The sequence below is a fragment of the Anser cygnoides genome, chromosome 1 (assembly GCF_040182565.1).
Source record: "Anser cygnoides isolate HZ-2024a breed goose chromosome 1, Taihu_goose_T2T_genome, whole genome shotgun sequence".
Classification (NCBI taxonomy): Eukaryota; Metazoa; Chordata; class Aves; order Anseriformes; family Anatidae; genus Anser; species Anser cygnoides.
The window spans coordinates 122,419,057-122,444,215 of NC_089873.1; the positions used below are offsets into that span (position 1 = coordinate 122,419,057).

At 37.9% G+C, this 25,159-nt stretch overlaps 1 long non-coding RNA gene across 1 annotated transcript in view; it reads left to right on the forward strand.

The window, feature by feature from the left end:
• LOC106042140 (uncharacterized) overlaps positions 1 to 25,159 on the forward strand; it is a 35,693-nt gene that overhangs the window by 5,862 nt on the left and 4,672 nt on the right. Inside the window, exon 2 of the long non-coding RNA XR_010825999.1 lies at positions 509 to 24,038. This is a non-coding gene — a long non-coding RNA (uncharacterized lncRNA). The remainder of the gene's footprint in view (positions 1 to 508; positions 24,039 to 25,159) is intronic.

Sequence of the window (25,159 nt, forward strand, 5' to 3'; positions counted from 1 at the left end):
ATGGTATACTTAAAAATATATGCATGTATTGTCTCAATGTAAAGAGTTTCTGGAAAGCTTTATTTATTTTATACTTACTCTGCAGGATTCATTGGCCAGTTTATTTTTTTTTTCTTTGCTTCTTTCTCTGTTCAGAAAATTAATGAATATCAAATGTGTTTACAAATGTAAGAGAAGCATTTGTTATTTGCCTCGGCTTCACTGTGAAAAGGCCGTCACTTGTTTCCTGGCAAAAACAAATAAATCACAGGAACCCAGTTCTGAAGTTCTTACTAAACCTTGTTCAAAGTATATCCAAGGACAAAGCTGAGGTGAGAGGCATGTAAAGGTTCTTCAGTCTTCAACGTCATCCGTATTTTTGAGCACTCAAAGATTTACTCATAGCTTTGAACACTTACAAAAATAAGACAATATTGGTAGCATATGTACAGAATTGTCATTATTTAGGTCAGTCATTATATATTATACAAATAATCTTGCTTTGATATTCCTTTTTTTTTCCTATTAGGAACACTAGGAAGTACAAGGAATTTCCACTCATACACTCATGCAGAATTAAAATGTCTTGCTTTTCCTCCCATGGCATCGTTTCCTCTTCAACAGAACTGGGTCCTTCACAATACTCAAGGTACTGTTTTGCACAGGAAAAAAAAAAAAAAATTGGTCATGGGCTTATGCTTCTTCTTATATTATATTAAGGTTGAAAAAACCAATGTGATAAAAGAAAACCAACCAGTTCTAACCTTGACAACAAAAAAGATATAAGACATCTGAGCAGTCTTCAAATTTAAATACGTTGATAAAGCAACATCAAATGCTTTCACAGCAGAAGCTGATGCATTGAAATCGAAATTATGTGACATGTGCTTTTTCTTACTGCTCTATCGCTGTTATTAATACCCATTACTTCCCAGGAAAAAAAAATGCATTCAGTTCTGCTGTACGTCATATGGATTTAAAAAAAAAAAAAAAAAAAAAGATTCTTGTTATAATTCCTCATTCTCCTTTCCACTAGCACTTTCCTCTCTCTTTTTATGTCTTCTGGCAGATACTCAGCAATGATTGGAAAATATCTACCAGCTTTCATGTAGCACACGCTTTATAAGTCTTCTTCCACTTTTGTACTTAGAAGTAAATGAATACATATAACTATTTACATGCATAGGTTTCCCAGTAACTTCACTTCTCAGTCATATTCACATTTATGGTTTAATATGTGGACTTAAGAATGATAAAGAATTTCTGTAATAGCTCTGTCAAGGCTGGATGCATAGAAATACAGTATTACATTTCAAGTCATGCGGACAGAGAGCATTCCCTTGAAAAATCTTAAGAAAGCTCAAGAGAAGCTCCTGACATTTTCTAAGGGAAAAAAAAATAATAAAAGGCTAAACTCAAACAGTTAATCAGGAAAATTGCACAAATTTTACAGAAAGGGTTTTTCATACAAAACTGGCAGAACAGGAACAAGATTTATTCTCAGCTGAGGCAGACCACAAGAGGACAGTGACTCCAGGAAAATACTGTTCCTGTGGAAAACAGTGTCATAGTTTTACACCTCTTCACACTGTTTCTCAGCATGATTTAAGGGTAAATAACTCTACGGTAAATTACGAGTTTTGGGACATTTTCACACCATGCATTAAAATAATATAAATAACAAGGATAATAACCTAACACCACAAAAAGCAATAAGAAAAACAAACTGTTTTGCATAAGTTGAGAATACAGTGTTCATGCAAGATTTTCTAAATTATGTACTGCATTCTTAGAAAGGAAGTTAGGCTTTACAAAAATAGCTTTAATCATTCACTTATTACACTTTCTCTGGGATGAAAGATATTACTTTATGCTCACTGGTTCAAAAGTAAATGGAAGGAACAAAACTTATGACACAACAAAAACAGCGACAACAATAGTAGTAGGTTAACTACTTCTGAAATATTGTGTACAAGATCAAATCACTGAAGATTTTGAGGATTAAGATGACAGAAGATTAGATTAACAACTAGGAAAAATTGTATTTCCTTATTTGTAAGAAAAATTTTGCTCTGATTTAAAATCAATAGGACTTTTCCACAGACTTCATTTGAGCCAAAATTTCATATTTTGTTTAAAATGTTAGAGAGAAGATAAGCAAATTACTATTAGAGTGACTATAATAATTTTTCATAGGAACTTGAGAAAGAGGAATTCAATATCAATTCCAGTTGAAGAGCTATTTATTTTGTCTAGCTGCAGGGTCAACAATGAAATAGTAGACAAAAAAAAAAAATAAACATAGCTTTAGTAGCATCTGAAAAGTTTCTGAAATTCTTGGCTTGGAATAGTAAAGCTAGCAAAAAAAAAAAAAGAAAAAAGAAAAAAAAGTCTTCATCACAAAGTTTGTTCAAGCTTTGAAAATTAAGGAATACAAAATTTTGGATTATTGTACTGAGTTTACTTGGCAATTTTTTCTTAAATTATTTTGGGATAATAAAATTCTGGAAAATGTGAGTAGCCAAACTGTGGGAACACTTCTGCCTCCATTCATTTATTTACATATCTTCTAGATATTACTGGGTCTTAAAGATAGCTTTTTTTTTTTTCTCTTTTTTTTTTTTTTCCCCCTTGGAACAATGTAGCATATTAGGATTCCAAAAGGAACAATTCAAACTTTTGTTCTAAAAACTATGAGTGAAAGCTGACTCTTTTTAAGGAACACTAAACTGTCTTTTTCATTGTTTAAAAGAGAATTTCTGTCCTGTAACTTATCTTCTTTCCTTCTTGGATGTATCAAAAAGTGTTTCAGTCTTCCTAGAGCCTCCTTTTCTTCTTGGTGCATCAAAAACTTCAGCATGATTCATTTGACCAATTCAAATAAGTAGTTTTTAAATTGCTAAGTAATTTCATAACTAAAAGAGTTTCTTGAAAATTAAAATAAAAAAAAATACTTCTGCAACTTAATCCTTAAAGTATGATACATCCACTGTTATTTTGCTATTTCTTAACATTTCTTAATATTTATTAACACTTTTTTTTTTTGTAATTTTCTGTGTTCTATCAGAACATTTCCTAATAATGTAAGTTAATGAAGCCATTTTCCATCCTGCAGTTTCAACACCTCGATTCCTGTAAAAGCACTTGTAAGTATAGCTAAACTGCACTTTTTATTCAGCATGCTAAAAATTTACCTGCTACATTCTAGTATGAGGAGAAAACAAGTGGTTAAATAGAAACTAACATTTCAAGAGTAGCCATGTGATACAAGAATACAGGATGTGCATTATATTATATGGAATATTTTACTTCAGACACTCAAGTTATGCTGTTTCAAAAGATGCATACTGTACAATTGATCCAGTTAACTTCTATTTGTTTCCTAGTGAAGCAATGCATTGCTCTCAGACAACCACAATAGCTAGCTAATGATCTGTGTTTAGAAGGCGCTTCATTAACTCCAGTCCCGCTCTTCTTTTATGTAAGCTCATGTAGTGTTTTCAAAAGCAGTGAAGAACATCTCAGAATACTGCCAATACTTTCATTTTCTACTAGAAAAGAACAAATGCTGTTCTGCAGTCAACATTTTAATTTAAACCGAAATAGTGATGAGAGTCTTAAGACAATTGCGACTGCAGGCAAAAACAAGGCAAAATTGCTAAACTTTAGCTAGTGATAAATTTAAAGTTAGACTTGAAAATTTATAAAAACATCTTGCAAAAATTGCAAGTATTTTAGGGCCAAATTCTTCTTCGTTTGCATAGCTATTAGTCATTCAGTCAAAATGTAAGTTTTCTTAAGGAACAGAATAAAATCCACAACCACAAAGGGTATGTATTTATTTAGTTCCTGCAAGTTTGTGGAAATCTAAACCTCAAATTACTCAAATATTCTAAAAGTCAGATTGAGTTGCAATTTCTTAAATTGTTTGCATTCTCCAGTCATCATGAATTTAACATGCCCTGGTCTTTTTAGCAAAAGAAGTATGGATATTAGGCCATTTTATGAGATTTTTCTTTGCCTATGGCCAGCTCACAAAGCTGGCTAACCCTCCAAGAGGAATAGAGAAAGGAGAAGAAAAAAAAAAAAAAAAAAAAACGGAACAGCTTCCACTCTTGTAGAAGAAGGATATGTAAAATTAACGCACAACTTTTCCTTTCTTCCTCTACATCTGCAGATGCTGACCTCAGTCTGGAAAGGTATGAAGGGTGCATGTTGGTGCAGAAGGGCCACAGCTACATCACATACTTCTTTGTTAGAGTATCTCTGATGATACTTTTCCCCTCTTTGCTTTTTGCACTTGTGAACTCACACAGCCTAATACTCTTGTACTGGGGTAGAGCTTTAGTGCCAGTCAGTCTGGCAAAAGAGACACACCACTCTGCAGTGCTCTTGGGACTGACTGTCAGTCTGGTGACAAGGTGTCTCAGGTGTCTCGCTTTCTCTTCTTCTCCTGGGATACCTGTCCCATGAGATGGGATTCAGGTATAATGGAGCAACAGGCCTGAAGTAATCTTCACAGTCTGCCTCATGTCTCTCACATGATCAAACTGAACAAAACTACTCCTCTCCCATTTGCTGTCTCATCATCCCCATATTGGAGGCAATGACTATCTTGTCTGGCACCATTAAACTTCAGGGAACTGGAAGTAAGTCTTCAAACCTTATGAGAATTATGAAGATGCGTATACTGGGATGTGAAAAGGTAAGCTGTGATTTTTTTTCTACCTTGAGCTGACCTTGAGTGACTTGACATGTGGGCCTGTGCAAACCTCATGCGGTTCAACAAGGCCAAGTGCAAAGTCCTGCTTCTGGGCTGGGGCAATCCCAAACACAAATACAGGCTGGGAGGAGAATGGATTGAAAGCATTCCTGTGGAGAAGGGTCTGGGGGTGTTGGTTGATGAGAAGCTCAACACGAGCTGGCAATGTGGGCTTGCAGTCAGGAAAGCCAACCGTATCCTGGGCTGCATCAAAAGAAGCGTAGCCAGCAGGTCAAGGGAGGTGATTCTGCCCCTCTACCCTGCCCTTGTGAGACCCCACCTGGAGTAATGCATTCAGCTCTGGGGCTCCCAGCACAAGAAGGACATGGAAGTATTAGAACAAGTCCAGAGGAGGGCCACAAAGGTGATCAAGGGGCAGGAGCACCTCTCCTACGAAGACAAGCTGAGAGAGTTAGAGTTGTTCAGCCTGGAGAAGAGAAGGCTCCAGGATACCTTATAGCAGCCTTCCAGTATCTAAAGGGGGCCTACAGGAAAGTTGGGGAGGGACTCTTTGTCAGGAAGAGTAGCAATAGGACAAGGGGTAATGGCTTTAAACTGAAAGAGGGTAGGTTTCAATTAGATATGAGGAAGAAATTCTTTACTGTGAGGTTGGTGAGGCACTGGAAGAGGTTGCCCAGAGAAGCTGTGGATGCCCCATCCCTGGAAGTGTTCAAGGCCAGGTTGGATGGGGCTTTGAGCAACCTGGTCTAGTGGGAGGTGTTCCTACCCATGGCAGGCGGGTTAGAAGCAGATGGTCTTTAAGGTCCCTTCAAACCCAAATCATTCTATGATTCTACCATTCTCTGAAACTGTACAGGATTGTTTGGCCTTCTTGGTAGTTAAATGACCTTCCAAAGTTCACATCTTACTAGTGCTTCTACCTGCTGTTATTCTAGTAAGGACAGTATGCCTGGAATCATAATTAGAAGAAAGAGTATCTTGAAATATCTTCATACCTCTCCTATGAGAAAAGGTTGAGAGAGCTGGGCACGTTCAGCCCAGAGAAGAGAAGGCTCCAGGGAGACATCACTGTGGCCTTTCAATACTTAAGAGGTCTTGTAGAAAGGATGCAGTAGGACTCTTTACTCAGGTAGATAATGATAGGACAAAGGGGAATGGTCTTAAACTAAAAGAGGATAGAGTTAGACTAGACATTAGGAGACTAGACGTTCTTCACTGTAAGGGTAGTGAAGTGGCTTCTCTGCCTATGGCAGGGGGATTGGAGTTAGATGGTCTTCAAGGTCCCTTCAAACCCAAGCTATTCTATGATTCTATGAAATGAGCAACATAATGCCTGTCCTGAATAATAATGTAAGGAGATTCATGAGAAGTCATTCTCTATTGATGAATGCTTATATACTGGAAATGCTTAGATAAACACTCAGCAGTAGACATACAAGCAGCCCACTTGACTTCAGAATATAATTTTAAATATGCATGTAAGTATTTGTAGAGGCTGGATCTTTGTAGAGATAAGCTCTAGCTGTTTTCAAGGTAAATAATCATTTTAGAAAGTTCAGCCAGCACAACGGGTATTGCAGTTTTCTTAGTTTTCTTGCCATAAAAAATTATTATTATTATTATTATTATACATGTTATTATATGTATATAATTGTATTATTATGATATATAATATAATTAATAATAATAATAATAAATGGCAGTGCCAAGCTGGAGACTCAGCTTGAGAGTATCACTTAGGCAGTTCTTAGAAATCAGGTCTTTCCTCATGGCCACTCGTGCTTGCTGCATGAGAAAACCCACAGAAGTGATCTTTGAAGGAGCTCTTCCTTATTTGTCTTATTGTGCCAGACATTCCTAGGTGAGACAATCTCCACAACTGTAGGATTTCATTGCAACCATTTTCTTCTTAAATGTTTATAGAAGCGGTTTCATTTGGTTGATTATAGGGGAACAAAAGTTATAGCTCCCTCTTAACAAGAGGGAAAAGAGGATGAGCTGCTCTGGCTCCAGCAGCAAGCCTTGTATGGAGAGTGTTATTACTCTATTTAACATGCTAGAACATGGCCTTCTCCTCTCTCTCACAGGAGATAGAGGGGTGGCCAATATATATATATGTATATATAGTTGGTTTTTATTCATCTATTTTTAACACTACTCAGTCTCAGTTTATCTATTATTTGTCTATCAGTCTATCTACAACATTAATTAATAATCTTTTTTTTTATTATTTTTATATGAGATGTTGGAAATATATGACTTTGACACCAATTAAAGACTTGGTACAATTTCTCTTCAAAATATAATTTTGTAAGGCTTGACACACTAACTGGATGCACTCCACATGTACACTTTAGAAAATATTTTACAATGTGAATTTTAGAGGAAAAATAGGGGCCATTAGGACTTTGTAATTTATTTATCACCTGATTAGGAAAAAAAATCATTTGACCTAGTTAGGAAAAAGGAAAGGGGTGCTTGGTTACCTCATTGGAGACATATTACAAAGAAGTTTCTTGATACCATTTTGACAAGATAAAGAGCTTTTAAAGTGTAGGAAGTGTAATTTATACTCACTTGAAAGCTTTTGAACTGTCACTGCAATGAAAAGTAGCTTTACTGCAAATAAGATTCATTCCTCAAAATTTTAGTTTTTTATTTGAGGTTGGAAAGTAAACAATTTTAGTCTGAAAGTTGCTTTCATGGTAAGAGCACTGACACATGTACCTATTTCTGTGATGGTAAACAATCCCATGAACTAATCTTCTGAATGATGCATCTGCATCCAGAACACCGTCTTTTATCTGGTCATAGTGTCAGACTGTAGTACCATATGAAGCCAGCTCTGTATGCCATAGTGTTGAGTTATGGCTCAGTAAAAAGTCAAGAACTGATCCTGTAAAGAACTAGAAATGCAGTTGCTATTGTAGTTTTTTATTAGTAGTACCAGGCTCGTGACACAAATAATCCTCACTAGGACTGGGACAATGCATTTAAGCTATTTTTAGAAAAAAATACTGGTTTGGAAGCTTGACTATGTGCAGGGTCATAACCAACCTTATGGCACATTCGGTATTTTCCCTTTGTTTTGTAAGGAAAGTGAAGCTAATTTATCATGAATGTGATCATTATATATTGCACATTATAATAATTGCTATCTGTTTTTTGAGCTGTTTAAGGGAATCAAGACTGGTTTTCTGTAGTTTCTTCCAGGATCTGCAGTATTTTGTGAAATGTTGCTTGAAATATGTATTGACAATAATTTTCAACCAAGAGAAAAGATGGCTACTAGCATAATCTGGGATGCTACCAGTTTAAATGGCTTATTTTTGCAATTGTTTAAAAAGCTAAACACTGATTTGGAAACTTTTTCAGTAGCTTATGTCTGATTTCACAGAATCACAGAATCGTCTAGGTTGGAAGAGACCTCCAAGATCACCTAGTCCAACCTCTGACTTAACACTAACAAGTCCTCCACTAAACCATATCACTAAGGGCTACATCTAAACGTCTTTTAAAGACCTCCAGGGATGGTGACGCAACCACATTTATATAGGTTTAGTTTGTACCAATGTTAAACTGCAGCTAATATACATGATCATCTGATATATATACATGATCATGTACAAGTGTGTGTGTGTGTGTGTGTGTGTATGTATTGGTTTCCTGAGTTAATCTGTAACTAAAATAGTAAAATTGCACCACCATATAAATCACACTGTAAGATTAAGAAACCGTTCCAGTTAGAGAGACTTAACCATAAAAAGAAAAGTAGCTTAACTCTGCACAATGTTCTACTTGTCCCACTGTAAGTGCATTCCTAGCTGGAGAATTTATGAAGAAGCAATGCCAAGAAAATTATGCCTGTGGAACTGGGCAGTGAGGTCTGGGCTCCCTGATGGGAGCTCCTGCTACCTGAAGGAACCTTGCAAAGTGGCTGGTAATGAAGCAAGGAATGCTGTTGAGGGGGAGTATGAGGATGGGATGAGATTTTCTCTTTCATTTTTAGCTAAATTCAGTGTCAGTACAGGCACTAAAAGAGTTGTTTACCTTAAGAGAGAGAACTATAAGAACAATTTGGACCACTATGACAAGCCTATGACCAAGAAAATACTCTCTGAACATGAGAGCAGGTTGAGGTGCTAGCAGTACTAGGAGAGGATTAAAGCATTATTCTGGATGATAGGTGACTCTCACTTCTCACCACTTCAAAATCTGAGAGAAAAAGCTGGTTTACAGAAAGTTGCCTGATGGACAAATATATGCACACAGAGTGCAAAGCCTCAGTCAGCTGGAGATGAGAAAGTGAGCCAATGCCAATGAATAAAATTTTTGTACCTCATGAGTTGAATTTCTTTGAGATCTTAGTAGTGGAGTGGCTTTTATTCTTATTCCTTTTCTCAATGACGTGACTAGAACTGAAAAGGAGGAGTAGACACAAAGGATAAAAAAGCAAATCTCTGGTAAGGATCCCACAGTCTTTTGCCTTTAAATAAATCACATTGTATTTCATTTAGATCTGCCTTAACAGTAAAACTACCTGTACCACTTTTCTATGGCAATTTCCCAGCGCTGTTTAAGTACACTTATCATTTTGATGAAATTTTGAAAATAAAAAGAGGAAAAAAAATAGCCAAAGGTTCACATTAAACTTCAGAAGTGCCTTATCCCAATACCTTTCACTTGGTGATTAAATATCCTGTATTTAAATACCTTTAAAATAACTTTTGGCATTGGTACCGTATATGACCTTAAGGCAAGTCACTACCCTTGTTGGTACCAACCTGAACATGAAATGAAGTTTGTCAGTCAAGCAACACACACTTCATGAGGGACAGACCTAGGGAGAGTAGCTATTCTGGTTCCCTTCAGTTCACTCCACCATAAGCCGCTCCATCCACTACCTGACTCCTCTGGGTCACCTTGCTCAGGCACATCCTGTGTGCCTCTGTGTCCAGAAGACTCATATACCGATTATGTCAGTCACAGCTGCAGCCTCCATAAATAACTCATTGCACTCAGGGCACCCAGACTGCTGCAGCAAGGAAGCTGAAACAAATCCATTATCAGACTTGATAAATGGAAGGGGAGCTTTTGTCCCAAAAGATTTCTCACTCCATATTCTACCCTTGACACCTGTGCAGATGTAGTGACTCTACCTGAGGTAGAGTGAATGTTCCTTCCTTGAAGGCAATGCTACCTTCATTTGGGCAGTAGTTTCAGGGGAGTGAGATCATGACCATGGCTCACCCTCAAATGAGCAGAGGTCTTTGACAAGGGATATAGGAAACCACTAGAGAGATCAAGTTTAAGATGACCTTCCACACTTGTAAAACACCAGCATGAAATGCACACAGTGCCCCACTTCACTCCCCTCTTCTTCTTTCTTGCAACTTTAATTCACCAGGTGTGAGTTACTCGCAAGCTGGAGAATTGACCTCCTAAATCTTGGGAGTGGAAACACTAAAAGTCTTCTACTGGTCCTCTGCCTGGGAGATGAGAGATCTTTGGTGAAAACAGTGTCTGCCTGCTAGCTATTCTCCATAGCTTTCCTCATGTCTTCTAGTGATTCTCCTTGTGATGTTTGCACCTCCTTTCTATTGCAAAGTCTGAATGCAAGAGTTTTCCTTCTGTCTCTGTAGAGTTGGGCACAGCAATTGACCAGGAGAAACTGAAGTGTTAGGGATTCCTGAAAAACAGAGGGGAAAAAAGAGGGAAGTAACAAATTCAGTGACCCCAAGATGTTTATCAAACATATTACCTTTATTAGTTTTGTTTCAAAGCATGTCTTAACAAGGCTAAAGAAAAAAAAAAAAAGGAAACCTTATTTGGCAAAATAAGTTCCAGAAGTATTGTTTGGAAACAGATGGTGCATCAGCTATTTCTGTTTTTTTAAGAGTCTGAGAGAAATGACATTGCTGTGAAATATACCCAGGTGACAGACTCACAGATCAGACTAACAGAGAGAGAAGAGATTTTTTGTGAGTTCCATGAAGTGAGGAGAAGCTGGATTTTTTCTGCTATGTGAGAGGCAACATGTTATTAGTGTGACTGGGAAGGGATCTGGCCGTACAAAAGCAGTCTGTGGAGTTTTCCTGATATGTGCACTGCATAGCAGAGGGGGCAGATTTGCTATATGTGGCCAGCAGTGAGCTGTTTTGGCATTAGGTTTCTGCTGCGCTTGACCACTGCTGTCTCCAGAACAAGATATAGTGCTCATATCTGATTAGCCCCTGGTTTCCCCTGAGAAGGACCATGCAAAGTACTAATGGAAGACAGTTCTAGACAGTTTTTATCCATACAGTTGTAGTACATCTGCCTGAACAAATATACATATGGGGCAGTGTTGGACAGCTTGTGTTCCCTAAGTGAAACTCATAAGGCGTTAGTCCCAGTTTTCCAATCTTCTAACAACTTCATTTGTTCTCAAACTTCTAGCAATCCAAATATCTACATCAACAGCTTCATCAGATGTCTTGATGAAAATGATAGATTAAGGTGTTTTGGATCATTGTCCCTGGGCAATCTAGTTCAGTGCCTGTGGACACTAAAACCAGACTATTGACTTTCCAGTGTGCCTTAGCAAGAGCCACACCTGACCTGACTGCTGGCAATGGGAGGACTGGTTTTGATTTCCAGGCCAAACATCCTGTTTCATCCTTGTAGTAACAGAAGACTAATTGTGTTAGGCATGCACCTCGGTACTGCTTTTAACTTCTTAATTTTTTTTTTCAATTTATTTATTTCTTCCCTGTTCCTAGTGAACAAGAGCTGTGAACCCAGTGATCTCTCACAAAATAATTTCATGCAATTGGCAAGAAATGTAGTTAGCAGTAAAACTGTGAATTCAGACATGTTCTTTGCTAATGTTTACTTGATTTTTCTCATATTCTACTAACTGTTCTCTAAACATATGATATTGTGAGTGATTTATGAAATGACAAAGTTTCTTTGCAGCCTGTCAGATAGGGATCGTTGTTGTGGAGTAGCAATGATAACACAAAGTTGAACATTGTGGTTCTGAGGCAAGGTATGAAGGCAATGGAAGGCTTAAAGACCTGCTCAAATGCCTTTGGCCAGCCAGCCAGCCAGCTGGACACTGGCATAATGTAGATGCCTCCATACTGTAACTGAAGAAGGACTCAAATACCCACTTCCGGTTCCTCTGCATTCAGCTTTCCTCACCCAGAGGGCAAACTGACATGCCAAAATGGAGCCAGAGTATACACACCAATATGTAGGTGATTGATGTGGCTGGTCAGGAATGAAGACCTAGACCTGAAGTTGAGAGATCCTGCCCATAACAGTGCAGCTAGACCAGTATCTAGAGAAGTCTCTGCAGTGACTGGAGAGACATTGGAATCTCTGCTGGGTAAGTCAGAACAGAAACTCATGTAAACAGGGCAGGTGCCTTCAAACGATGTGGTATGAATACCTCCATTTACTTTAAGTGTCAAGAGCATCTCATATATGATGCTGATATTCCAGCATCTCCAGTTCTAAACAGCATTACAGGTGTTGAATTAATTTCTATTTTCATCTGCACAGAAGCCTATGGATATCTTTCCCACAGAAATGCAAGCCTCATTTTGCAACCTCCTTCTCACCAAAGAGAAACTCTGGGAGCCTGCGGGGGCAGCAAATGAGCCGTATCTTTCAAAGCTGTTGACATCTAGATCTGTGAGAATCCTGCTCAGTGGGTCCCGGGGTTTCCAGACACTCTGCAGCATAGATAACTTCACCTGTGGCAGAGGTACTCCTCTTAGTGCCTGCCCCTAACTCTTTGCAGCTATGCAAGTAGGTAATTATAGTGAACTCCAAGGCTCTGGATAGTCACAAAGTCCCAGAAATCATCAGTGGAAAGAAATAGCTGCATTCTCTTTCTCCAAAATGTTTTCAAAATATATGTGAAGGACTGGAGACAGATTCAATGCTTCTCTCTTTCTTCTCTGTTTTGCCAGAAATGTCTCCCTTTATCAAGAAAAAAGCATATGGATTGCAAACATTGCCCTATGAAGGCTCAGCAACACACGTGAAACCAGGATGCAGAGCAAGGCATAGGCATGAATGAAAGGATAGCAGCTGCTGCTGCCTCCGAGGACTGCTGCAGTGAAAGGGCACTGAGGCCAAGCACCTACAGGATTCAAAGAGGCTGGGCCAGGGCTGCAGGATCTGGTCTGCCAATGCATTCAGGATACGTACATAGAAAGTTATTTGGAAACTACTTTTATGGCTGTAATCTCTATGTGGCACCAGAAAATATCTAACCTGAATCTGACCCCAGGGAGCTGTTTTCTAGAGCAATATTCTTTCATTAGCCCATGGTATTTTCAGAAACACACAGATAAGAAAAAAGGGTGCTGTTTCAATCTTTTTTTTTTTTTTTTCTTTTTCTTTTTTTTTTTTTCCCCTGGGAAATCTGCTCTATGAGGGTCCCGTTATTGTCACTACCAGCCACACATTACATACAGCTCCTGCACTTCAGGTTACCCTCTGTTTTGCTGTGCCAATGCTGCTATATATAAGGCCACATTTTAAAATTAATTGTTGAAATTGTATACACTTGTTTTTAAATCAGGATTAAAAATAGCCCTAGAGAGGTCCCACAAGGAGACAGTCTAGATGACAAGGGACATTTGGTTAAGGGTAAAGGAGTCTAAATAGAATTAACATGGGAAATAACCTAAACAGGTTTCATTTGCATTTCCTTTGAGACTACTGTTTTTTAAAGAATGTTATACATGTGTACTGGGTCTCAGAAGAGGAGGGGGAGTGAGAGAGCAGTTGTGGTGGAGTTCAGCTGCCTAGCAAGGTAAAACCACCACAGGATGAAATACTTTTGCTGTAGCAAAAGTAGTTTACCGTTAAAAAAAACACAACTGTTTACTGGAGCAACCCACCTATATCTGAAGGGCCTGGGCTGAGCAGATACCTAATTCAATACTTGCTAACATCTTGCCCAGAAGATAAAGAAGGAAAGTTAACGTGGCAAAGGCATCTGTGTATTACTGTTTTTGCCCTGAGAATATATTACCATCACACACTGGCATGAGCAGCACGTGGCTGACACGAACAGACAGAGGAAAGAAGTGGTTAGCAGAAATCACTAGTGGAAAGGGCCTAGCAAGAGGAACTAGTGACTGCAGTTGGGATAAGGACAGCTAGCAAGGAAGGAAGTTATCAGAAAGAGTAAGCAGAGAAGACAGCTTCAGCTTAAGTACAGTCAAGACCAGTTTAAGACTAGCAAGACAACTCTGCCCAGAAGCCCAAACTGCTAATAGCAGATAGGCAGTACCGCCTCAGGATGAAACTTGTTTGGGCTGATGCACAGTGAGTACACTTCCCTACAACAAGAAAAGGAGATTAATTCTTATCTGTTCAGTTTGGGGAAGGAGGATGTGAGTATTCCTGTTGGGGATTTTTCTCACTCGAAGCGGGAAAACTCTTCTCTCTCAGTAAGCCTATGCTATTTGTTAGCTAGAAGGGCTGCAGTGTAACTTGTTGCCAGCCTTCATGGTCAGGCACTTTCTAAAATGGGACATTATTTTCCGTCTTCCTGGATAGACATGTCAGCATTTCAGGAAAGACAGGCTGAAGCTGGACTCACTTCAGCCAAGGCCTAGCAGAGGTTGCCATTATTATTTAAGATGGAACAATGTGCTCATTAATGAGGCAGCAAGCTAAGCAAAGCTGTTTCATTTCAGTGTTTGTGTATCTACATAATCTTCAGTAGCACTCCAAACTATACTGTAAACCTTGACCGTGCCAGTTAGGCTTCCCGTTCTTATTAGCAATGTCTGTCTTCTTCAAGACAGGGAATTTAGGATGACCTTTACTGACTTTTCCTTGTAAGTGGATTTCTTATGTTAAACAAATAATTACTTCTGTTTTGATGTGTCCAAGTACCCTGGGTTTGTTATAGCTTTTTATCACGAAATGCAGTTGCCCTTGCCCTTGATGGCTGAGGCCCAACCTAAGTTGTCCCCTGGCTTTGGAAGAAGATGGTGCTCTCATTCTGTGCAGTTTACAGCAAAGCAAATCTATTTTAGTTCCATTTAATCAAACTTCTGGTGGATCTTTTCTATGCAAAGGAGTACTACATAGACCCTTGAGGCATCCAGTCATTGTGGCATACATTATAGAAATTTGTTGGTTTTGTTCAGAAAAAGAAAAATGATCCAATTCAGCAGCAGCAACAAACTGTCCTGACTGAGGTTAGTTGTGATTCAAAGCAATTGTCTTTTTTCTTTTGTGCTTTCGTACTGATTACAGTTTGCAAGCATGTGCTTCCAAGAGCTTGTTTACATCTTGTAATGAAACTTTTTTGAGTCCCTATTCTCTTATTAATTTTCTGGGAATCATTTTATTTGAACTTTCTCAAACATGAAGATAAATAAATGAGGAATTCAGTCCTCACAGGCATATCCCCTAAATACGCGTGCATCTGTCATTGCATTTCATCATTTTCTGTTATTCTTCTTCTGTGAAGATACATCAAGATCACAGATGGTAAGTGACCAATATATTAGACATTTATTTTAGACTGATTACAGGTATACACTGTTGACACAAAACTGATTCTTTATCACAGAGTGTTGATGAAGCATTCAGTGTGATCACAAAAGGTGACAATTTCAGTCAGGTAGTTTCTAACATTGTTCAGAAGAAGATAATTATCTACCATGGATTCATTTTAAATTTATATGGTGTTAACTTCTCTCACATTGTACATGGTAACATTTTATGTTTATTTGTTTTCATAATATATCCTGATTTCAAAGTGATGCAAAAGCTACTACAGAGTTAGCATGGTGTACAAAGCTATGTTTTTTATATCAGGTTCCAGTAGATCTGCAGCCATTACTCTATAATCTCCATTATGACAAAGGTGTCCTGTATCACTAGTATATTTATGTTTCGTTTCTATTCGTGTTGATAATGAACTTATCGTCTTGCCATTTAGTGTGAACTGGAATAAAATTGTGAGTTTGCCTTAGTGAGATTTCGTTGTAAAATACCAAAAATAAATGTGAAAGCAAAATAGGATTGCTTACACTTTTCCAGCAATTTATCCTCAAGCAGTTATAAGGTGTTTTATATAGAGATAGATAGATAGATATTATTTATTTAATTACTTAATTATTTAATTTAGCTCAGTTATAAAATATTTATGCAGAAATACCCATGGAGAAGCAGCACTTCATTCAAAGAATGGCTGGCAGTAAGGGGTAAGGTGCACATTAAAAATAAATTAGAACAGAATACTCATTATACAAACACTGGTAAAAATAAGAGTGCTTAGGACATAATTTTCTAAAAACACGCACAACTGCAGCAACCTCCAGTGGTGCATATAGTAAGTGAAGTTTGTTATTTTTGTACAGCTGCTTATCTGTTACATGCCATTTCCCTCTGTAAGGGGAGGCAAGCTGCTAATTCGTTCAAATCATCAGTGAAAAATGCAGTCCTCTGTGCATTCTTTCTTTTTTTTTGTTGTTGTTCTTTTGTTTTGTTTTTCCCCCAATTAGAAACTCTCTCTTCTCCTGTGATTCAAACAATTGTTATTTATTTACCTTACAGTATTACCAAGGACCACAGTGCCATTATGCAGGCTACCCTACCTACAAAATGACTTTTGATTCAACTGTACAGTCAAAAGCTCTGATACTGGAAAAGCTTAAAGCTGCATAATGAGACCACCCTGATTAATGTTAGGCAAGTAAATGTCTTTGATGGTTCAGGGTTTGCTGGTTTGCTCTTGCCAAAGAGAAAAGGAAAAAGTAATAGCAAGTAAAAAATAAATACTAACAAAACTTAGTCATGCTCCTGCAGCATCAGAAACACAGAAGATACCAGGGACCCACTGGAGATACAGAATATCTTTATGAGGATATATTTTTTTATGGCACTCCTACTGAGAAGTGATCAGGCAGAATTCTATCTAGGACTTTCAAATATATATATATTTAAAAACACCTTTCATCCGAGTGCATAAGCTTTTTTTCTAATATCATTTGGTGAATAAAGTAAATGAAATACCCAGGCATACAAAGAAAAAGAGTAAGAGAGGAGCGATTTCTATCCATAGTTCCCAAACATAACAATGGCAATTATCTGCATCAACTAGAAAGAACTATGTGCATCTGCTGAACAAAGGGGTGGGTGAACTTTAACTTGGAATTATCATAAATATGTGCAGAACATTAGATTTTAGCAATTCATCTTCAAAGCAGTATATCCTTTCCATTACACTTGCTGCAGAGAATATTATCTGGGGATTATTATAATGTATATAATTACATATATATTAAAAATAATCTTTAACTATTATTTGTATTGATGCAAACAGATTGGGCAAGGTGTACTTTACCCCTGAATGATAAGACTAGCTGCCATTTATAATTAATTTTCATTTGTAAAAACCTTCCAGTAGGTGGATAGTGCAGAGACAGAATATGTTATCTTTTGGGATTGCTCTATATGAGATTTAAGGGGACACCACTATATGCAATAACAACAGTATAATTGGGTGGAGAGTTCACTGTGCTTCTCCTTCTCTGGCTCCCAGTTAAATTGTCACAGTTCAATATTTTCCTTCTTTCCCTACTGGAAGTGTGTAATCCAGTGGATTCTACCTGTTGTTGTCCTCTGCCCTAAGCCATGTTCTCTTTTACAACTCAGTTGTGTGTACTGGGAGTTTTGTGTGATGCATCCATCATTCCTCTCACTCTTATTTTCTTGGACTCTTCATTTTGCATTTTTTTTTAAGACATCATTGACTTTGTGTCACCGGTTGTACTATATCAATAAGGAAAAAGAATGGAGGCCTTCAATGATTTTATTCTAATCTTGATGGACCATATGTATCTGAAATTAAGTATAAGATCATTCACCCTTTGTTGAGACTGAGTAAGGAATTCTTTCTTTTGCCAAATGTAAAATATTTCAGGCATGGGACTTATGTTATCCCTAGATTAGTAACGTGGGGTTTTTTTATGTTTTATATTAAAAAGTTCAGAACATTTTTTTTCCAGTAAACTTATTGCTTAAGGGCAATTGGAAACAGACAATAGACCATGATAAACTGTGTTATTGTTAAACTGATGTTTATTTATTCATTAGGCAAATGGAGGAAAAGGTCATATGAGGCATTGTCATCTTGTCATTTTTGAATCTATATTCTGATTTAATTGAAGGAGATACATCATCTTCAATGGGGAAAGTGAACAATTTACTGTCATAATCACTTTGGAAGATATGCACAGTGGTTAAATTAGGTAATGGAAAGGTTTTAGCTGGCCAGACAGAAGTTTGTTAGAATGGTCAGTCTTCGCTCTGCTAAGCTCACTAATGCTTGAATTGCTGGAAATATGGGCAATTTCACTCCTGTTTGAACAGAGCTTCTCACGTGCCTGTACTTACAGTTCTTGCCTAATCAGCTTTTGAATTCACATAAAGTGGTTACTTCCACTAAGCTAACCAAATGACTCAAAAAATATTTCTGTCAAATCTTTTCACAATCCCTTTTCCATACAGCTGCTGACTAAAAGGGATGAAGTACTGGCAAAGATAGAGTGCAGTGGTCTCACAGTGGTCTCACAGTGGTCTGGGGGATCTGCTGCAGTATAGAGAGTTAGCACCTTGTAAGTTGCTGATTGCTGTGTTTAAAACAACTTAAACTACTTTCTTGGTTAATTTTTAGGACTAGCAGTTAGAATATAGTTAGTTTTTTAATGATTGTGTTGGTATAGAGACTAGGGATGGGACAGGTCCAAGTCTAGGTAACAGAACTACCTAAAAATAAGGAGTAGAGATAAGCTGTGTTGGATGAGGTTTGGAGGGGAGTAAGCAAGTCAGTAGGGAGGCCTCTAAATACAGGACAAACCCAAGCGGGCAGTAGGCAGCCCTGCATCTGCTTGTACATACCAACTACTCCAGCTTCATTGAGAAAATCTGTATTTACTGCTATGTATGTAAGTGCGAGTCCTAGTGGAATGTCTGTAGGGCAGGTGCATCTCAAAGCAGCTCTCCACAGCCACCACAGGGCCTGGTCTGGACACACCATAGGTCATGTCATGAATCATGGTGCAGAGCATGGGCATCACCCAGGCACTGGCTCCAGGGTTGCAGCACAGGTCTTTTACTGTTCTTTTGAAACCTGTGAGGACTAGATATCCTAGATGTCTGAGGCCCACATACCTCAGTATACTCCAGTATGCTGAAAAAATGATTAAGATACTTGGAGTAGTTGAAAGAATCCATGGTAATGTCAGGAAGCCAGAAGGGAAAGTTCTTGGTCACCGAAAATCTGAGGTAATGAGTGAATATTGTGGTTTGGTGATTAATTGTGTGAATAGCATTAATGCAATTTGAAAAAGTAGAATTTGTTGTGTTGCAAGTGATGTGTTTTGGTGGGGGAGAAGTTGGCATTGTAGGAGTTGATGAATTCATTCACATTAGTGTCCATTTCCTCCATCCCTTGTAGGGTGATACTTTTTTCATCTGAGGAGGAAACAGATTTCGTCTTGATTTTTTTTTTTTTCTTTTTCTGGGATTTTATCTTGCATGACATCCAGAAGAGCTACTGAATTCTGTTCTCTCTTGCTGCATTGTGCTTAAAGTTAAAGGCAGAAGGCAATCAATTTTCTTGTTCTTTTGCTGGGCACAATTCAAAATCCCAGCTTCCCTCCTCCTTGCGCACAGTCCAACGCAAGATCCATTTCCCATGAATGCTATCGTTGAGAAAAAAAAGTGATAGATTTTGTCTACTACTTAGCATTTGTGCAGCAGCAGCATACAACCCAGAAGTCCTGACAAACTGCTTGGAGGCAGCACTTGTTGTCCGTCTGAGTAGAGAAATGAGAATCATTTTTTAGATAGACGTTATCTCTGTGTCTGCCTGGAAAAAGTGTGGGGAATATTGGCTTGGCATGAGACCTGTAAGGAAACTCTGCCAATTTCCCTGATGATGCCAGTGTAAAGCAAAGATATGACAGCCATGAGGGAGACTTGCAAGCAGTATGGGTAGAGAGAGATACAGTATCTTCCTTGGTGAACTGATTAGATGTGGATTTATGACATCGCATAGCCTGATAACTCCAGGAAGCCAATACTGGTGCCTTGGATTCAGGTCAGTGGAAAAGAGTGAAGGGGAGTCTCTTGTTTGAAGACACAGTGATTTATGGCCAGTAAAATTCATGGCAGGATCCTCTTTGTGAAGAGATGCAGCCCTATCAGCACTCCAATTAGCTGTGTTTATAATTGATGGCATGACTGGAAATCACTGTGATTCATGACCAATAATATTCATGACAAGAGCAACTCTTTCATTTCAGGGAAAAAAGACCAAGAACTGCTCTAAATTGCACATGATTGTGATTAATGACTAGGGAAGATAAACGGTGAGTGGGTGCCTGAGACCAGTGCTGTGCTGAGAAATCTATTTAAGCCACTTTCCGAGGAACAGGAAGGAGAGGAGGGAATAGCTGTGTGAGCACCATTGCTTGTCAAATACCTCCCACAGACTCTAATGGGGCATTAAGGGTTGTGCAGATAGTGCAAAACTGTAGAAATGAGAAACTGGCCAAAATTCTGTTTTATTGATTCTCCAACCTTTTGTCTGCCGTGAGCACATTGAGTGATTTGTGGTATATCCAAACTTTTCTTTGTGATCAAAGAATCCCAGGTGAAAATAAATGGAGAGAGGGAGGGAAGAAGCTGACAGAAAACACAGGACAAGAAGTAGGGCTGAGTAAGTCTCTACACCTTATTTCCTAGCAGACTTTGAAAGATCAGAGAGTCTGCAGCTGAGTGGAGAGGATGACAACCAGCACCTGCAGAGAAAGACAGTGGACATTGTCAGAACCTCAGCAGAGCTCTACCCAGAGGAAAAAAAATAATAATAATAATCTGTAGCGTTAGAAATCAGATCTGAGGGAACTGAAACAGATTTATTTGGAAAAGGGGAAAAGTGCATTAAGAGAAATAACCAGCAGAGATGAGAGCTCTGTCTTTTTAACCCAAGAGTCTGGGGGCTCCTTTTGATCCTGTTCTTCATATGCTCATGGCAGAATTTAAATCCAGTGAATAAACCCATCTAGAGAATATCCATCTTCAGTAATATATACTAATAAGCAATTTTTCATCTTTTTATCCTCACAACAATCCTGTTTATGAAAGTTTCAGCCTATTAAGTTTGAGCTTTCCTACCAAAATTCTTAAACTGGATCTTGTTTATTAAAAATATCTGGCCGTATAGAGAAATACTGGCTTAGCTGATAATATCTGTCATTGTTACCTAGTATCCAAATGCCCAAGTCATGGACCAAAACTCCAGTAAACTGTCATCCAGACACTGAGAAAAAAAAAATCCTAATACATTCAACAGATAGCAAATGTGACAGTGAATGCAAGTGAGGATATAGTAACACTAAAAGACTTCTCATTGAAATTTAGGTCTAGTCTGCCTTAGAAGCAAGGTGTCAAATTAACTACATGCACTTATATTTGCAAAAATACAGGTTTTAGATCACAGATTAGAAAATCAGAGCTAAGCAGAGCTTGGCCTTGAAAAAGCGTGCTGTTGACATTGAACTCCTGTTCATGCTGAAGTTCCCACCCTCCAGGGAAATGAGTTAGTTGCTTCTCGCATCTTAATATGTGATGCTTGGCTAACTTTAAGTCCTAACAAGCTGACCACTTATTAGTGTTTCTTGTCCTGTTTAAACATATAAGAATTTCAGTATTATTTTCTTTCTGTTATAAACATCAGCCTATTTCTGTATTTCTTTCCTGCGATATTTGTATTACATTATTTTAGACCATTTCCTGTCTTTCTTGATTAATGTTTACAGAAAACTACCATTAAAATCAGTTATTTCAAAAAGGTTGACTTTTCTTTTTACCTGGTACTGATTCTTACCAATCTTCTGGTTTCTAGGTTGCATGTGGGAGTTATACACCCCACAACAAAACAATAATATAAATTTCACCAAAGCAGTACAAACAGTTTGACAAAGAGAACTTGAGTAATAAACAGTACATTTATTACTTCAAGCAGAAATAATATCTCAAAGCAGGGCTTAATGTTAGGTCCTCATCTAGTTGGAACAATTGTTTCTGTTAGGTACATTTTTCACCTACTTCCCTGAAGAAAACAGGCTGAGATAATCTCACTAACAGCTTCCTTTTGACCACTACCCCTAAAACTATTTTAACTTGATGAAGTTTTAATCCCATTGAAATCAAATTTGGTGGAAGGAAAGAAATCTCAAGAATTAAGATACTGCAAGTTTCAAGAAAACTAGTAGAATGCTGCAGTGTGAGTTAGTGTCTTCAGTGAGGAAAACTGAGCTGTTTCTCAGAACTGGCAAAAATATCAGGCCCATCCTGCACAGACAGAAAGTGTCCAGGAAACCAGAAATGAATACAACATCTTGCAGTTAGAGGGATTGCCAGGGTGACACGGTGCATCCACCATGCTTTACTACTTCTGCTGCTCTTAGGAAAAAACGATATTAAAATCTGTATTTATATAAAGGCTGCTGTTCTACATTCTTCTCTTATTTTTACTCAAAGATTCAGAAAGTATTTATGTGGCTGTATTTATCTGTTCTTCTTTAGCAGCTGTGTTTTCCTCTGTAGAACCAACTATAAAAATGTACCCTCCATGCCTTGCTGAAAGATGTCTTTTGGAGATTCTCCACATACTTATCAAAATCACTGATTGAACCTGAAGCATTGAATATGGATCTCATTGAATATGTAGGCTGGAGCAATACTTATTTGAAGGCCATTCACGTTCCACTGGCTTTTGACATGAATACTGCCATTAACCTATCATTTGGTGCAATTTTCTTCTCAAAATGTATTTGTGCCTGAAGTGCCCAACCTGACCCCTACTCCCCATGGGATTCTGAGAAGCCAATAGTGCTTCACATGAGGCTGCTGAGCTGTGAACAAGCTCTGCTGATGATGGAGATGTCAAGAGAAAAGACGATTTGAAAGAAATAATGGAATCTCCCTCACAAAATGCCAGCATCTTTAATGTGTTGAAGGTTCTCCTCTTGCTGAATTCAAGAGCCTCCTACCCTAAAAAGCAACTTCTTTTATGTTTTGTAAGGATTTCTCTTATCCGAAGAGAAACTGGAACCAGCTTATGCTACTTTTCATGAATAAAATTCCATTTCTCAGCTGGTGCCATCTTCCTTTCCTGTCAGTTCTAAGGAAGAACAGTAATTTAGTAGAAACAGTTGTATTGGAAACAAGGTCATATACACAGATACCACTTGAAATACATTTAAGAAATTTATTGTGAACAAATACGAATTTTCTTTACTCATATTATACTCTAGACAATTACAAGCTGATTCCAAACTATGTAGTGTGGCACCGTGTTTAAATTCATAAGCCTATAAAGAGAATGTCCATTTGCAGTAATATCCTCCATCACATATTTACACTTTCATCTTTCCAAAGATAAATCTATTGTACTGAAATGGTGTCTTTGGAAAAAAGTTTCTGCTGATATTCCTGAAAATATAGAAGTGTTGGAAATCTTGTAAGAATATCCACTCTACTTAGAGTTTTCAGGGAGGCAAGCAGAATTGTTCCCGCAGGTGGGTTTGATGAGGACTTAAGGCAAATACAAATGCTATTTGTCATATTCAGAATGGTTTTCATAAGGGCAAACAGTGAATGCCCCAATGTGGTGACCTTAGTTACTGGGAGTGAAAGATGGATTTCAAAATGAAAAAGAGTGTGGAGAGTCCTGGAGTCCCGGCTACTGTGGCTACCAGCAAAGCTAGTCATACTTGCCTCTGGCTCTGTTCTCTCTGTGTTTGCAGTAGATAGCCTTGCATTCCTCATCTTTCTACAGCTTTGACTTTCCTTGTTCAGTTCATTGTTACTTACCCTCCAAAAACTAAAGGTTCCTGTAGTGATATTTTGATGTTGTCAAAAAGGTTTTTCCTTTCCCTCAACTTATTTTCATCGTCACTTCTTTTTTTCTCCCCTACTAGTTTCCTGCCATTTATCCCTTGGTCAGTTGTCAAATTCATATCGTCTCCAGGGTCTGATTAGTCCCCTCCTAGCTTAGCGTAAGAACCATAAAACCAAAGCCATGTGCTCATGTTTATCAAATGTGGTTTTACTTCACCAAATCTTCTGCAGAGAGAAAAATCTCTTTGCATAGATCAAGCAAGGCTTAGCATATTTAGGCCTTTTTATTCTCTCTTGTGTTCAGCAAAACTGAGTGTATCCCAGATTATGTAGTTAATAAAGAATCTTATTGTAGAGATGAAGATAAACGTTTTCTGAGGAAATTTCCATGCGTGCAGTAAGTTTTTTTTTCTTTCTCTAATTTATGGTATCTACTTATTTTAGCCAGTTTGAATTATTTGGTTATGTATATTTTGTGGCTAATACTTATGGGCATTACTCACTGTGATCCAGGGATCTTTTGCCCCAGAGATATATTTGTGTGGCTCCCTGTAACACTATTATGTGCATACTAAGACAAAAGCCTACTCAAAGTTCTGCATTATCTGCTTTAGGTACAAAAAGGCTGATAGATTTTTAAGGTTTGAGACAGGCATGTTTATTGCCTTCTTTATACTCTCTGTTAGAGAGAGACTTGTTGGTTTCCAGAAGATTTTTCTACATGATAACATGAGACAGGCGTACTTATTTGGAACAAACTGAGAATCTGTCCAAACCAAAAGATGAACCTCTGCCCTTAGTATGAATTTTCACTAATCTGAGGATAATGCTTACTTTTCAAATGCTTTTTCAAAGGCAGTAGGTTGAAAGTCCTTCAAATCAGCTCATCTGTTTTTCTCCAGTTACAAGAATAGCACGGTAAGCTGTTTTGGATCTGTGACAAAAATAACACTTGCAAGGATGATGGTGCAGAATTTTTCAAACGTAGTAATAAACAATGTCTCCCCTAAGGCGTTTACACTCAAAATAAAGACTATGCCCTAAAGATTATCAAGATTGACAAGTCAGGTGCCAATTAATCCCCAATTAAATTGATTATTTCTTATGTTTTGAACAGGATATGGACTGAAATCAGCTCATTATATATAGGCCACAATGCACTGTTAATTAGATGGCAGCATTTTTCTGTCATTAAGTATTTGACCAGATCATGTTAATGATGACCTAGTGGTGAAAAGGTCTTTATATTGTTACCCAATGCTTCATTTGCTAAGCCTCCAGAAGAATATCTTTGCTATAATCAATGCAATTGCTTTAAGAAGTGCTAAAATAATTTTTAAAATATCTCTGATAACTACATAACAGTGACAATCAGAGGATGGGGAAAAAAGAGAGGTACCTTAAGGTCAACATGATGATTTCTAGCAAACCTATAGAAATTCCCATTATGCAAGTCATTTCTTTCCCACATAAGATTCCTTTTGCTCAGAACAAAACCTTTCTGTTCCTTGTGTCTTC